Source organism: Castor canadensis, chromosome 16, assembly GCF_047511655.1.
Source record: "Castor canadensis chromosome 16, mCasCan1.hap1v2, whole genome shotgun sequence".
Classification (NCBI taxonomy): Eukaryota; Metazoa; Chordata; class Mammalia; order Rodentia; family Castoridae; genus Castor; species Castor canadensis.
The window spans coordinates 26,570,404-26,586,046 of NC_133401.1; the positions used below are offsets into that span (position 1 = coordinate 26,570,404).

Sequence of the window (15,643 nt, forward strand, 5' to 3'; positions counted from 1 at the left end):
CGTGGGCTTTGTGTACATAATAGAACAATGGAACACCTTGTACTTGCTTTAAGTGGGACCAGGAGAAGGTGCAGAAGATGGAAGGGGCAGAGATGGAAGGAGATGATGTAATGGAAAGCCATTCAGAAAGGCCACAAGAAAAAAAATTTAAATAACAGTCTATGTCAATTAAAAAAAAGAAAAACAAGGAATACAAATGTCACAATAAATCCTCCCTGTACAATGAATACATGCTAATAAAATGTCCTGGCTTTGGTATTTTCCACCTGCGGTGGTATGAGTCCTCCCTCCGACAAATTCCAGGTGCTAGTGTCATGTCACTACATGTGGAGAAGGGACGTGATGTGCAGGATTGTCTCACAAGTGACAGTGAGGGAGCCACACACATCTTCTGCCAATGTGTGCATAGGCCTCTTTATGTGGATCCTGGTGATTATTTACACCCCAATGTGACACCACCATTCAATGAAATACTGGTGCAAAAATCCTACCACATCCCTGTTACTGGAAAAACAACTTAGTAACATCATGTTGGGATACAATATTAAGGATGTAGGTTTATCGTTCACTAAGTGAATGAGTATAAACTGGATTAATCAATTTGGGGAGTATACTAGGATCTTTCTTAAAAGGAAGAAACACAGAGCTATGGCTAGTTAGTTTATACCCTAGAAAAAATATGTAGATGCGTGCTAAGGATGTAATCACAAAAACTTCAAGAAGAGTGTTGCTCATATATATATAAATCTATAAAGAACAAGAGAATCTATTCAATGCCCTCCCAAAAAAGGAAAATTTGAGGGTATATGTACATATTGGAATATTACAAAAAAGGAAGATGCATCAAGTAAAACTGCAAAACGCTATGTGTTCAATTTTCAAGAATGATTGTGAGGCAATAACTAAGCTATGGAAACAGACAAGATGCCCCATTACTGGATGAAGGAAGAAAATGTGGTATTTATATATAATGGAATTTCATTCAGCCACAAAGAAGAATGAAATTTTGCCATAAGTGATCTTAGTCAGGTTCAGAAGGCAAACTTCACAAGTTTTCTCTCATATGTGGAATATAAACCTAATACAAATAGAGCAATACTATGAGAAATAGGTCATGATAACGGGAGGTCACAAACGAGAGTGGGAGGGTAAAACAGAGAAGGTACGCACAAGATGGTTGATGTACTCTCTATACAAGACGAATATAGAATTTTTAAGCTAGTTGAAACCACCACAAGAACGGGACTAAGGTAGAAAGAAGAAAAGTAGAAAAGATGAAGAAAATTGGGCTATAAAATATTTATACAAGGAAATGCCACTAGAAAACTCCCTGTGAAGCTATCTAAAATAAGTAAAAATATCATTTCTTTTCTTCTTTTGTTCTTATATAGTGGAGGGGTTTGCACCAGTGGAATGGGGGAGGATGGAGGAAAATTGTGAAGGAAGGTGAATATGGTACAAATACTGGGTACACATGTGTGTAAATGGAAAAATGATATTTGTTGAAATTATTCCAGCAATGGGGGGAGAGGAGAGGAAGGAGAATAGTGGAGGAGGTGAATTCAAGTATGATGTATCTGTTATATTGTGAGAACTATTGTAAATGCCACAATGTAACCCCAACCCAGCACAACAAAACAAACAATGGTTGTGAGAAGGGCAAGCCAAGATGGCAGATTGGATATGCCCCCCATTGTGATCACATGAATGAGAAAAGACAGGTAACAAAGGACAGACTATTATCTGAAGAGAGAAAGAGAGGAACCCCATTGAGAATCATGAAGGAGACAAGACAGCTGAAAACCAGGGAGAAAGGGAAAAGCAGAAGAGAAAGGCAAATAGCTTCAAACAGCATCCTCAGCTTCCCAGGAAAAGAAGGAAGCTAAAGATGCAACCACAAAGGAAGCCAGATGGCTCTAGTGGCCAACTGGCCACTCTAGAGGTGGGGTAAGCCCACACTCCCTGCAATACTTAAACACAGTGTGGGATTTGGTAAGACTGCGACTGCTCCAGTGTGGAAGGCTAGGCTCACAGAGAGGAAAACAAATTTTGTCACTCCCCTCATATTGCAGAGCTATAGCTTGATACCATCTTGAGAATAGCCAACTGAGACTAAGATGGGGTGGGGGGGACTTGAAAACAAGAACAAGCAATACTCTGATACCAGTGAAATTGCAAGCATCATTAGGGAATACTTTGAAAATCAGTATTCTAATGAACTGAAAATCTAGAAGAAACGGGTAAATTTCTGTATGCATAGGATTTATGAAAATGGAGGCAAGAGTATTGAAATTTCATGCAAACCAAACTCAGCCACACATTTAAAGATCACAACTCATTTCTTTCTTTTATTTCCTGGGCAAATGAAGTCCGGTTCAGAAAACAATTACCTAGGTTGCTATCTTCCAGAATTTTCCCTAGCTTTTTCCTGTAGTGTTTCAAACATAGAGGGCTTACTTTAAAATCTTTGATCCATTTGAAGTTGATTTTTTTTACAGGATGAGAGATAGAGGCTTAGTTTCAGTCTTCTGCATATAGATAGCAAGTTTTCCTAGCACCATTTGTTGTAGATGCTGTTGTTCCTCCAGTGTGTGTTTTTGGGCCTTTGTCACAGGTCAGATGGCTGTAGCTGTGTGAGATTATTTCTGTATCTTCTATTCTATTCCTTTGGTATTAGTGTCTGTTTTTGTGCCAGTGTTTTTGTTATGATGGCTCTGCAGTATAATTTGAGTTTCCTTTCATCAAAGTCCACAATTAGAAGAATCAAGAGACAACCCACAGAATAAGAGAAAATCTTTGCCAGCTACCCAATAAATAAAAATAATAAATATACCAAGGAAATCCACTACAAATGGATGTGGCATCAGCAAGTGGCAGACAGGATCTGTCTGTCACCTCCCCCAGCAGTCACTGGTTTTGACAGGGTTGATATTGCTGAAGGATGATATCACATTTAAGAGAGTCCAGTGAAGAATTAATTCACAGAGCACAACTGGAGCAAAACCGTCCAAAAGTGGACACACCGAGAAGAATGGTTCTACATCACTTTCCTCATCCTCCCCATGAGGAGAAGCTGAGTACCAACAGAAACATCTTACTCATGATTCCTACTGAAGAGGAGAGAGAGGAGCAGTGAGTGCAGGATCCCTCACTGTGTGGACTTGGTCAAGAAGCCCTCTTTCTTTCCACACACCGGAGTCCTCTTGACTGAGTATTAGGAGAGGTTGGGCACAAAGAAGAGAAGTCACAAGCAAAATAACTGCTCCTTTAGTCTCCTACAGGAAGGCCACCCACAAGTTGTTTGGCAAACATTACCTGCAGTCATCCCTCTGTTTGTTGATGGACACTCAGATGCACCCCATGCTGGTCTCAACCCTACTTGGCTTCCCAAGGACAGACAGCAAGGACAAGGGTCTCAGACACTCAGCTCACTGCTGGGTTGACCTTGTCAGGATCTAGCCCTAGCAAAACCTGTTGGGACATTCTCAACATCTGTGTTACCTGTGTGTGATCAACAGAAGGCATGTTGTTAATAGTCATAATTGTAGGAACCCCACTTCCAGACAGAACAAGCTGAGGCAGCCTCACAAACTCACATGGGATTCCTGGTGAAAATATTTCCTGCCCAAAGCCAGTCAGCAGATATTCCCCACCCTTTCCATTCCTATCCCTACATGAGGGTGACAGGTGAGGAGAGGGCAGAGATTGAAGAGAGAATCCAGGCCAACCTCTGAGCTGAAGAGGGAGGAAGAGCAAACCACAGCCCCACAACCTCCTCTGTCTACTTTTCAAGCAGCAAGTACAGTGTGTAGCCTCTCACCCCTGTGGACACTGTTGACTCACAGAGTACCATCAGCCTAGATGAGTCACAGTGTCCCTCAAAGTCCTTGCTCACCTTAGGTTACACTTTTCCATTTTGAATGTCCACAGAGGGACTGGGAGGGAAGAAGGGAGGAGCTCATGCATCTAACAGCACTGAGGTCATAGGTGATGAAGGGTGGTCAATGTGGAAGGAACTGTCCCGTTGATGGGGCAGAAAATACCAGATTCACTTTGGCTTATCGTCTCTGAATGAAGAAAAATGGAAAGAAACAGATTAGCTGGCAATGAGGACAAACAGAACATGGGCACAGCTGTCAGTGAAGAGTAAAACACAGGGAAGGCAATCCTGCAAGTTTCAGAGGTAGCCACAGAGCACGCTGAGCAATTTTATGACAACATGCAGATAAAACACACAAATCCCCCAGCATGAAATTCACTACATGGACACAAGGAAAAATACAAATATAGAATGTGAGCCATTTCATACACATTGATCATGGGTGTGGAGTAAGTGGTACAATGCCTGCGTAGCAAGCACAAGGCCCTGAGTTCAAACCCCATTACCACCAAAAACAAGAACAAAACGTTTCCCAAATGAAATCCTAGTTCTGGAAACTTTGTTGGTCATTTCTCAAACCCTTATGCAGTTATGAAGCACATATTCCCCAAAGTTACACAGACTATTTCTAAAACTAGAAAAGAGGAAATGCAGCCGAACACAGTTACCAGATTGGGAAGAAATTAATATCAAAACTTGACAAGAAAACCACAGAACGTGGAGGCCTCAGGACAATCACTCACATAACATACATTTGACCCCTAATTTTTCAAAGATAAGAGTCACTACTATATAAAAAGGATAATATATTATGACTGCACTGGTGTTTTCATTTTGTTTTCCTTTTTAATTTTGTTTGGAATACAAGTTTAAAATTCAATAATCATCCTAGCAAGCATGAGGTTCTGAATTCAAGGGACAGTACTGCCAAAAAACAAAAACAAACAAAATGAATCAATCATGAGAATTGTACACATTAACAGAATGTGTAAATTTATCATCTCTTACATACCTACATGGATAAATAAAAACACTGCCAAAGGGAAAAAAAGTGATCATCTCAGTAGATGCAGATGAGCTTTCAATAAAATAATACAATCCTTCATAATAAAAATACTTCAGAATTAAGGGGAATTCCTACCACTTACACAGATACTGTTAAAATCTCCACTATCATCATTTTTTCTTTGGTGCTACTGTGAGGTTTGAACTCAGGGCTTTGCTTGAGCCTCTAGTCCTGCTACCATCATTTTTAAAGTGAGAATTTCAAGTCTTTCTGCCTAGTGTTGGGAGCGGCCCCAAGTCACTTCTGTTCAGTGACTTCTCTTGTATCAGAGTTACCAACCAATTATGTAAACCAAAACAGAATGATAAGAACTGACAGGGTGAGAAGATCTCATCACATATTGCTGACACAAGTGTGTGTATAGGAAGCATAAAATCATGTAAACACACTTTACTCAAATTAAAAAGGAATATTGCGAATTGAGCACCCTACACCAATAATCTCAACAGAAGGCTGAGGCAACAGGACTGAGAGTTTGAGGTCAGCCTGAGCTACATAGCAAGACCTGTCTCAAAAACCTAAAAAAATAAAAAGGAAGGAAGGAGAAAAATAATTATACTTTCATGTCTGGAAAATATAGGAATCTTACAAATGTGTAAGGTCTTTATCCTCATGCATTTTTGTTATAATTGTTATATGTATTATATCTAATATCTATGCACATAATTATATCCATATCTAATACATTGAAAATGTCACCAGAAAAAATTAGAATTTTTATTTTAACAACCATGCATACATTAAAGAACTCTTTTTTTGTGGTACTGGGGTTTGAACTCAGGCCTACACCTTGAGCCACTCCACCACTCCTTTTTTGTAATGGGTTTTTTCGAGGTAGGGTCTGAGGGTCTCAAGAACTATTTGCCCAGGCTGACTTCAAACCACAACCTCCTGATCTCTGCTTCCTGAGTAGCTAGGATTATAGGCAAGAGCCACTGGCACCTGGTTACATTAAAGAACGTTAGAAAGAAAAATACATTTACCTTTGTTTGCCCTTTTCCATTTTTTGGCAGTAGTGGGGTTTGAACTGAGGACCTTGTGCTTGCTGGCAGGCTCTCTATCATGAACCACTCTGCCAGCCAGCCCTCCTTCTTCATTCTGGTTTTGTCTTTGTTGAGACAGGGTCTTGCTACACTGCCAGGCTGCTCTTGAATTCAAGAGTCCTACCATCCCAGCTCCTGTGGTGCTGGGACTACAACATCTGCCATCATGCCTAGTTCTAGTTCTGCTCTTTTAATTTTCATGCCTCCCTCTGGAATTATTGCCATTTTTCCTGGAGTACTTACTGTAGCATTTCTCTGACATCTTGTCTGCTGGCAGCAAATTTTCTTAGTTTTCCTTTCTCTAAGAATTGCCTTTGGGCTGGTGGAGTGGCTCAACACAAGGCATTGAGTACAACACTTGAGTACCACCAAGGGGAGGAAAAAGCCTCATTGTAGGCTAGGCATGGTGGCTCAAACCTGTAATCCAAGCTGCTCAGGGGAGAGATCAGCAGGACTGTGGTTTGAGTTCAGCTTGGGGAAAAATAACACATCAACAAACAAGCTTTTCCATTTCTACAAAAAGTGCTGTTAGAACTTTGGTTGGAAGTATATTTAATCTATAAATCATCTGGGAAAATGTTGCCATCCTAACAATATTAAATCATTGAATTCATGAACACAGGAGGTATTTCCCTTTAGGAAAGTCTCCTTTAATTTCTTTCAGTTATGCTAGTTTGTAGTTTTTCACCATCTAAGTCTTGTGCCCTTTGGTTAAGTCACTTCCTAAATATTTTATTCTTTTTACACTTTTGTAAACACAATCATTTTCTTAATTTTCAAATCACTAATTGATTTTTTGCATGCTGATGTCTATGTATAAGGTCGTGTCATCAGAGAACACAGTTGTGGTTAAAATTAAGTGGTTTTAATTTTCTTTCAGTTTAAATGTTTTACTCATCTTTGCCTAATCTCTCTAGCTCAAACCTTAGTCCAAGGGTGAGAAGAAATGGCCAAAGTGGCTTCCTGATATTATACCAGAACTTGGGGGAAAGCCTTCAGCCTCTCACCACTGAGAATGTCAGCTGTGGGATTTTCAAAAATGCCCTCACTTATGCTGAGGAAATGTTTTTGTTCCCTCTGATTGAAGGGTATTGGAACCCGTCAGGTGTTTGCTCTGAATCCACTGAGCTGATCATGCCTTCCTTTCATCCTTCTGTGCATACAGTGCATTGCCTTGACTTAAGTGTGTCAAAACAACCTTGCTTTCCTGGAATACATCCCACTGGGCCATGATGAAAATTCTCTCAACATGCAGTGGATTTGGGTAGCTAGGATTGCTGAGAAATTTTGCATTTGTGTTCACAAGGGCCACTGACTGATGGTTTTCTGAGGCTGCCTTTGCTTGGCTTTGACATCAGAGTAATGTTTGCCTCATGGAATGAGACTGGAAGTGGTTGCTCTTCTGTTTTTTGGAACATTTTGAGAAGGTGTTCATATCTCTTTAATGTTTGGTAGAATTCAGCAAGGAAGCCATCTATTCCTGGGCTTTTCCTTGTGGAGAGGTGTTTCACTAATTAATTCATTCTGTTTACTGGTTCTAACTTTGTATTTCTTCTGTGTCAGTGTCAGTGATTTGTCTCTAGGAATTTATCATCTTTATCTAGGTTATCTAATTTCCTGTTTTACAAATGTTCATAATATGCTCTCATAATCATTTTTTTATTTCTCCATAAGGTCTGTAGAAACATCATCATTTCCCATTGTAACTTCGGTAATTTGAGATGGCTCCCTACTTTTCATGGTAAATCTAGTTAAAAGTTTGTCAATTTGTTGATTTTTTCAAGAACCAGTTTTTAGTCAGGCACCCATGGCACAAGCCTGTAACTCTAGCTACTCAGGGAGCAGAGATCAGGAGGATCGTGATTCAAAACTAGCCCCCATCAAGTAGTTTTCAGGACCCTGTTTTGGAAATACACAACACAAAGAAGGGTAAGTGGAGGGGCTCCAGTGTTATAGTGCCTACCTCGCAAGTGTGAGGCCCTGAGTTCAAACCCTTGAGGTAAGAACAAAAAAAAGGAGAACAAATTTTTGTTTAGTTGATTCTACTGTTTCTCCATTTTCTATTTTATATATCTCCACACTAATCATTATTTTTTTTCTTTCCCCTAGTTTGGCTTGTTAGTCTTTTCCTAAGGTAAGAAATTGGGCTACTTTTTTATTTTCTGTTTCACTTTTGCAGTGCTGGGTTACTAAACTTGTTTTTTTTTCGTTTGAGACAGAATCCCACTATGTAGTGCAGGCTGATTTTGAGCTCTCTGTCTTTCTGCCACAGCCTTCCAGGTGCTGGAGCTAAAGATATGTTCCACATCACCCAGCTATTATTTTTTTTATATAAGCAATAAATCTATAGCACATTACTTCTGTTTTGCATTTGACAAATTATTTAGTTAAGGAAAATCTTTTTAAAATAACAAATATTTGTTTTCAAGCAACCAACCTGTAAATACTGTGTTTTTTTTTTAAACATCACATAGTTTTGCTTTTCTTGAGCTGGAGGCAGCCTCTTTATTAAACAGATGTTCATTACTGTCCTTCAGGGCAGATGAGTACAGCACAGCAATGTCAGAGGCCTGTGTCAGCCCCAGGAATGTGGATCTCCCTAATGCTCACAGTTGGCAGACTTCTTTGGAAAAGTCCCTAATTCTTGGACAATCAGTCTCCAGGTTTGAAGCAGAATTGGAAGGTCTCAGACACCTGCACACATCCAGAGGGCATCAGGGAGGAGATTTCCATGATGTGCCAGGTCTCCCCCTCAGACACCACTGAAGCCTGGTAGGAGAGCAACTGCATACCTCCCTCTGCTATTACAGAGTGGGACGGCTGAGCCCAGAACATGTGCAGGGTGACTGCAGTGTAGAGGCCCTTCTGGCCTGAAGACTACCCCACTGAGCACCTGAAGCACAGGTGCGTGCCCAGGTGCCCAGGACTCAGCCCACAGTCTGGTAGGGCTCCTACCTGAGCCATGGTCAGGAGATACTACACACTGCCCTGCTCCCTGGTGCCACAGATCTGCTGGTGGTGGTGACATTAAAGCTGGCCTCTCTCACCAGAAACTTGTTATTCACCAAGTTCACGTCCACCTGCTGGGATGCCTCTTTGGGGAGGGTGGCAATGACAACAAGGCTTAGGCAGTTCCCATCATTCTTCAGAGACATTCCCTATGTTACCACCAGGATGGCCTTTGGGGAAGCCAGTCCAGGCTCCTGTCAGTGTTCCCAGAGATTCTTCAGACTCATCCAAAGCTTGGTGTGTGAACAGAATGCACTGGTAAGGGCACACATGCTTACAAACCTTACACAAGATTCTCCCTCACCAAACGGATGGTAACTTCTACCTCATAGTGGCTCTGGGCTTCCCTGGTGCTTGAGTCAGGTGGGGGCAGCTGATGAAATTCTCATGGTCCACCAAGGCTTAGTCCTTTGTTGGCTGTCCTGCAAACACATCCAGTCAGATCGTCAGATCCAGCACAGTGAATAGACTGCAGGGCACAGCAGGACACATTCATCCTGTACCTACTTAAGCACAGATCACCAGACTCGGTCCTTCTTGCCTTGGGTGAAATGCTGTCACTCAGTAAGGCTGTCATGGAAGGCAGAGGATGTATGTGCACAGTGATGAAACCACAGAGAGACCAGATCTCCTCCAGGGGCAGCTGCTGAACACTGATAGAGTCAAACCTTTTAGAGTTCATCCCAAAGTACTACATCCAGATAGCCTGCCAGTCCAAGAATTCCCAGGGTCCTCCATTCAGCTCTGTTTCCAATATTCTTTCTGCTGCCATTTGCCATCCTTCCTCGAGCTATCCCTTGGGCAATCTGCTAGCCTAGGTCAGCCTAGAACACTCCTTCCCCATATACACATTCATACATACTCATACACACATTCTGTATTTAGAAGGAATGGGTTTCTGGGTATGCCCACCTCAAGTGATAAAGCTGGAGTTTAGCTAGTTTAGAACTAGTTGGAAATCAGGGGAAAGTACAGTTAAGCATTCCTGAGTCTGTGGATTCCCATCCTCCCTCACCTGAGTTGTGGGTGTAAAACCAACTCCCAATATCCCCAAAGCTGAGAGGTTGGGTGTGATCCCAGGATTCCAGGAACCTTGAAGAAAATTGAGAAGGGACCACTGTATGTTCACCCTCAGCTGGGAGTTGAGGTAAGCAAAGACTTTCATAAGACTCTCTTAGGAGAAGGAAAGATAACGTGAAGGACTCAGGGCAAACAGGTTAGGAGGCTCTACTGTCCTTATTCATCAACTGTCCTTATTCATCCACTGTCCTTATTCATCCACTGTTCTTATTCATCCACTGTCCTTCTTCTTAGGGCAAACAGTGTCCCAGAGTAGTGGATAATTAGAAAATTCCCTCTTCAGAATGTGGATGTATAAACACCCATCCAGAGCTCCTAATGTCCGTGAGTCTGGTCTAGACCTCAGTGACCACTGCCCTTTTAGTTGACAGACATTGTCCTCCAGACCACACAGTGTGTAAACTCATCTAGATGGGAGAGGTTGGCTTCATCCTGAAGGAGCACATTGAGAACCCAACATGGAAACTCAGGATGCACTTGAACTTACCTGTCATTTTGAACAACCTTGGAAAATCTCTACACAGGAAGCTTAGATGGGCCCAGAATAAAGTGGAAAAGCAGCTGGAGCTGTATTTTTGTGAAGTCTGTGCTTCATTTTACAAGAAGAATGACCTTAACCAGATATGGTGGTACACTCTCAACACTTGGAAAGCTGAAGCAAGGGGATCACAAATTCTGTGTCAGTGTGGGTGACATAGTAACACCAAGCTTAAAAGAAAAGAGAGAGAAATAGCCTTTCATGTGTCAGCAGATGTGTGCAGGAGGGCTTTCCCTAGGAGTGTTGAGTTTATCAACATTTTTAAAACATTTTGTTGTTTGTCGATAGCACATAGCCTTTGTATGCCAATAAGGTACACTGTGACATTTTAACACATGTACACACTGGGTGGTGATCAATTCAGAGTAATTAGCATATTCATCACCTTGAAAGTGTATCATTTCTTTACAGTGACTTTACAAGGTCTTCCATGTGGAATTGGCCCTTACTGTGAAGCTAGGAACATAGTTTTGGGAAAATTCCTTATGTGATTAAAACATGAGGTGGCTTTGTATGCCTGAGACACTTAATTCCTTGCTGTCTTGCTCTGCCTGATTGTTGAAAAGTTGAGATTCATGTCATATACCTGCTTTCCTTGTGGCTGATCACTGTTGTGTATAGAAACTCACACTTCATAAAACTTTGGGCTTTGGTGTCACCCTGGCTACCTAGAAAGCAGCATGGCACATGAGTTGTTTAGTTTTCTACTAACAGAAACAGTACGTTGACACCCAGACAGGAGGAAGCTAACAACACCATTACTTTCCTTCAATATTTGTTGGTAAATGAACAAATGTAACTAGTTTAAAAAATGTAAACTAGTTATACTGATATAAAAGAATCATGGCTTTATTTAACTTATCAATAATAAAGGAATAAGAAAGATGTTACAGTCAGTTCAGAGAAAACCAAGGGATAAGTGTTGACAGAACACTCTTGTTAATTGGGTTCCAACATGGGGAAAACTCATCTTCAAAGTGTTTTCTCTCTTTTGGAATTCTAAACACTCACCCAGGGTAGGTGGAACACTGCTTTCAACCTCCAACTCCTCCCTTAAATGTTACTTCATGAAACCAATATCTCCAGAAGACTGGCTGAATCCCCGTCTTCTTATCTCCTAACTGCGTAATGTTGTACCTCCCAACACGTGTTTTATATGTAGATATATGCTTGTTAAATGTTGATTACCATGTCTGTCTTTCCCAAGACAAATTATCTCAACACAGTAAGATTCTTGTTTATCACATATTTCAATTATATTCTTTGAAAATGTGTGAAATGCATTCAACTTTCCATGGACATAGTTGGAAAGAACAGATCAAAAATGGATGGATGGGTGAATAGATAAATGTGTGGATGGATGAATGGATGGACGGATGGATGGAGGGAAGGAGGGATACATGGAAGAAGGTTATGATGGATGAATGGATGAATGCAACTATTCATCAATAGATCAGTTGCTGCATTGCTGGATGGCAAATAGACAGATGGACATATAAAGTGATTAATCGGTTATTTAGTAGAACGTGCTGAGGTGAACCATCAACTTCCTGAAATTCCTGAAGATCTGACAAAATCTCTCCATCCTGACAGTAATTTCCTTCTCATTTTCTCTTTCCAAACACTCAATATCCTCCATATTGTAATTTGGCAAGTTATAAAATGAGATAAGAAGACGATCGTGGGTCTTAGATCACTAAGCACTGCATGGTGGGGAGGGAGGGTGCGATGGCCCTTGTCAGCTGCAGTCTGAGCACCAGGCCCTGTTTCCACCCCTTCACACGCCAATTCAATGTTCTCACACACCTTAGAGGTGGGAGCACCTTCCGTCTCTCAAACATAGCAGTTCTGAGGGTCAATTAGTGAGGGAACCTCCCTAGACTCCACATTCAGGAAGGGTTGACTTCAATTCCAAATCAGTCACCTGTCTGCACCATCCCGCCTTACCTTGCAACCTGTGTGGCCTATTCAGATTCTCCGAGTCTGACAGCGACCCCGGCCTCCTACAATCCTTCCCTTCCAGCTCCATCCTGCCTGCTCCACCTCAGGGCCCTGCAGAGTGAGATGACCCAGGGCCTTTGCCACCTACTGAGCTCCTGTCTGCCCACCAGGAATTTTCACCTGTACGTGGAGCAATAGCTTAATCCATTGGGGAGGGCAGCAGACATCTCACCTTCAGGTCCAGGTGACGGTCTTCATGTCTATCTCCAAGAGTTTTTAAAGTCTTAATGGCTCCAACATTGAAGAAATTTCCATGTCCATTGTCTCCTCCAAAAATCAAAGGAAACACAGCCATGAGTCCTTGTACAAAAAAGTCAAAACTCAGAACTCACAGAATCTTCTGTTGAGGTCACCATAAGAAAGAGAGTGGAGTAAGAGGGAGAATAAGGTAAATATGAACTAATTCGTTTTATAATACACGTACATACTGAAATGTAATATAAATTAATGAAAATATCTTTTTTAAAGAAAATAAATAACAGACATGAAGTGAAACAAGTACTGTCCGGGGTAGACAACAGGAGGGTATAAGGAAAAGGTGAAGAAGGACGAATATGGTGGAAATATTTTGTACTTATGTATGAAAATGGTCCTCCTCAAATCCACCCTCTGGGCTGAACCAGGCTCTGTGAACATTCGGGGGAATCCTGTAACTATACAGTGTGAGGGGACACTGGAGGCCAAAGAATATCATCTGTATAAAGAGGGAAACCCAGCACCCTGGTCAAAACCGACTCTACTGCAACCCAGGAATAAGACCAAGTTCTCCATCCCATCCATGTAAGAGAACTATGCAGGGAAATATCACTGTTACTGTCATAGCCCTGCTGGCTGTTGAAAGCTCAGTGACACCTTGGAGCTGGTGACCACAAGTGAGAGGACAAACACGGGTCTCAACCCCAGGTCCTGCCTTCAGGAAGGAGGTCAGCTTCCAGAGGTGTCCCCCTCTCACAGCTCAACCCAGGGGATAATGTGGGAGGTGTGAGGGCATTTGACACACTGCCTCCTTCTCTCCTAGGAGCCTACAGAAAACACAGACTCTCAGCTCTGTGGTGACCTCAGGAGGGACTGTGACTCACCAGTGTGTCTCAATGCAGGAATTTCTCAGGTTCATTTTGACTCAGGAAGGAGAACACCAGCTCTTCTGAACTCAGAACTCACAGAATCTTCCCAATGGGAAGTCCCAAGCCCTGTTCCTTGTGGGCCCAGTGAATCCAAACTAGAGGTGGACATTGAGATATTATAGCTGTCATAAACAACCCCTATTTGTGATCAAATCCCAGTGACCCCTTGGAGCTCCATGTCTCAGGTGAGGAAGCCCCAACTTTTCCCTTGAATGACCTTGGACTTGAGACAGATCCCAAGGGAGGCCACTTGGTGTGTGGTAACCTGAGGGGAGCCAGGGTCCTGAACCCATTGACAGAGTGTGGGAGACAGGGGACCAGTGATATAGAAACTCAGGGGACAGTGGAAGGGAAAAATAGATGGTCCAGAAGACTGATTGTTCTGCATGTGGGTCCTCTGTCTTTGTGCTGATGGGATCTGCTTAAATATCATCTGTAAGTACAACATTCGCTGTGCCATGATTAGAATAGATATGCTTCCTTCTCACCTGCTTCCTTACAGGGACCCTCCCCAAACCCAGCCTCTCAGCTGAATCAGGCTCTGTGATCACCTGGGGGAGCCCTGTGAAAATTTCATGTGAGGGGACCCTGGAGGCCAAGGAATACCATCTGCATAAAGAGGGAAGCTCAGAGCCCTGGAAAAGATAAACCCTGCTGCAGTCTAGGAACAAGACCAAGTTCTCCATCCAATCCATGATAGACTATGATACAAGGCGATATTACTGTTATTACCAAACCCAAGCTGATGGTCAGAGCACAGTGTCCCCCTTGAGCTGGTGGTGACAGGTGAGAGGATCCTCAAAGGCCCTGCTGCAAATTCTGTTCTCAAGAAGCGGGTTGTTCTCAGAGGTGTCCCCCTCTCACAATCCCCCCACCCCGGCTAGGGATAATGTGGGAAGTGTGAGCCCATTTGACACACTACCTCCTTCTCTTTTAGAAGTCTACAACAAACCCTGTCTCTCAGCCCTACCATGCCCTGTGGTGACCTCAGGAGGGAATGTGACCCTCCAGTGTGCTTCAGAGCAGGGTCATTCTGATGAAAGAAGAACACAAGCTCTCCTGTGTCCTGGACTCACAGCAATAACCCAGTGGGCAGTTCCAGGTCCTGATCACTGTGGGCCCTGTGACTACCAGCCAGAGGTGAATGATTGGATGCTGAGGTTATTACATGGGCCAATCTCAGGTGTGTTCACAGCCTAGTGACCCCCTTGAACTACATATTTCAGGTAACGACTCAAATCACTTGGGGCAGTACAAACACGTTTCCATGAGCCCTACTTCTAGGGAACCCCAGTTGGAGGGGGCCTGATAGTAGCCTGAGTACCCTGAGTCAGAGACCCAGAGTGTGATAGTGAGACCTGCAGACAGGATGGGAGGAGGGAGGTGTTTGGCAGGAAGCATCACCTCAGTTCCTGGTCATCTTCCTTCCAGCTATGTCCAGAATGCCATCGCTCCTGACTAGGCAGGGTCCTGTTCTGTACCCTGGAGAGAACTTGATTCTCCAGTGTCACTCTGACATCATCTATGATGAATTTGCTCTGTGCAAGCAGGGTGGGTGTGACATCCCCCAGCGACCTGGACAGTAGCCCCAGGTTGGGCTGTCTGAGGTCAACTTCCCTCTGGGCCCTGTGAGTAGCTTCCATGGGGGCCAGTACAGATGGTATGGTACACACAACCTCTCTTCTGAGTGGTCAGCTCCTAGTAACCCTGTGGACATCCTGATCACAGGTGAGGTGCCAAGCAATATCAATCAGATTTTAGGGTTGCTCTGAGAATGACCATGATCAGGTGTGGGGCTGTCAGAGAGGGAGAGAGGTAGGGAGAATTTAGATACAGGGTCAGAGAAACAAAGTCAGCCAAAGAGGTGATCAGACACCCTCCCTAGTGGGAGAGGTCTCTGCT

General features: G+C 42.9%; 1 pseudogene; it reads left to right on the forward strand.

Annotated features, from left to right (window-relative positions):
* The window catches only part of LOC109703380 (leukocyte immunoglobulin-like receptor subfamily B member 3), a 37,651-nt pseudogene that overhangs the window by 18,239 nt on the left and 3,769 nt on the right, over positions 1–15,643 (forward strand).